This window comes from Tupaia chinensis, unplaced genomic scaffold (genome assembly GCF_000334495.1).
Source record: "Tupaia chinensis unplaced genomic scaffold, TupChi_1.0 Scaffold000159_1, whole genome shotgun sequence".
Taxonomy (NCBI): Eukaryota; Metazoa; Chordata; class Mammalia; order Scandentia; family Tupaiidae; genus Tupaia; species Tupaia belangeri.
In genome coordinates, this window is record NW_006159630.1 from 5,852,784 (window position 1) to 5,854,316 (window position 1,533).

A 1,533-nucleotide genomic window follows, 5' to 3' on the forward strand; every position below is an offset into this window, starting at 1 on the left:
GGAGAATGGAGGAGAAGGGATTGCAGCATGGCCATCCCCCCTGGGGAGTGATTTCTCACTTTCTGTCTCTCTGTCTCTCTCTGTCTTTCTGGCGAGAGAGCGTGCACGCCCTATAGCAAAAAACCTCTCGAAAAAAAAAAAAAGAATTATTTTTACTTAGCATTTATTTATTTATTTTAATTTTGACCAGAGAGGGACATAGAGAAAGAAAATGAGCAAGCCACCAGGTCTGGGACTCAAACCGCAGACGACCGTGTGTGAGTCCAGTGCCCTTAACCACCATGCTACGTGCCAGCCCCCAAAATCGCTCTTATTTATCAATAAATAAATAAGTAAAATAAAGATTTGAATTCTGCGCGCTGATCTTCCCACTGCCCTCTTCCCTCCGTGGCCAGTCATGCTAACGTGTTTCCACTCTTCTGGTTCCTAGTTCGCACTCTGCCCTGAAAGACCACCCTCCCACTCTCCCTTCCCCCAGGAACTCCCTGCAGGTCACACGCTCAGAGTGCCCCTGGCCCCTCCACCTGGGGTAGGTGTGAGCTCGGGGCTCCCATAGAATGCTGAGCAGGCTGCATTGTCCCAGCTGCTGGGAGCCTCATGCCAGCTATAGTTCGAGTCCTTGGCCTGGTTGGCCTGAAAAATATGCCGAGTCATACCTTCAGTCTGCAGGAGGCCTTAGGAGCCTTCCAGTGTCACCTACCGACGAGGAAACCGAAGCACAGAGCTCTGAGGATGCTGAGGCTGGCTTCTGCTGGGTGCTGCGGCCCAGGGACTCACCTGGGCATCTGCCACCTATCCACTCAGCAGGCTGTCAACATGTGTCTCCCTTGCTGGGCAGAGACCCCTAGGAGGACAGAGGCAGAGGCCCGTTCTCTGATACCTGCCGGGAATTGGGAATGGTACAGTATGTGCTCAGTGGAGCACGGCAGGACGAGGGCAGCAGGACCTGCCCTGGTTCTCGGTGACTCGCCGGCAGAGTTAGAGCCAAAAGCCAGAACATTCAGCTGGGCAGATGAGGGAGCCAGGGACAGGCAGCTCTGGCCTGCCCTCTCTGCCCTGGGGGATCCAGGCTGCACCTCCCAGCCAGCCCCCTCTCTGGCCTGATTAAAAAGCCTATACTGGGGCCAGCAGGTACTGTGGTAGTTAAGGACACTGGACTCCCACATGGCCAACTGTGGTTCGAGTCCCAGACCTGGCGGCTTGCTTTCTTACTCTCTATCTCACTTATTCTCTCCTTCTCTGGTCAAATCAAAATAAAGAAAGAAAGGGACCAGCAGTTAGCATAAAGGCTATGTTGCTGGACTCCCACATAGTTGACCACGGTTCGAGTCCTAGACCCGGAGGCTTAAACTCACGCCGGGTGCATGTGCATACGTGCCCAAGATCCCAAGAGGAGAACAGAGGAGAAGGGACAGCGGCATGGCCATTCCCGCTGTGGGGTGATTTCTTGCTTTCTGTCTCTCTGTCTCTGTCTGTCTTTCCGGCAAGCGCATGCAGCCCATAGCAAAAACCTCCCCAAAAAAGAAAAGAAAA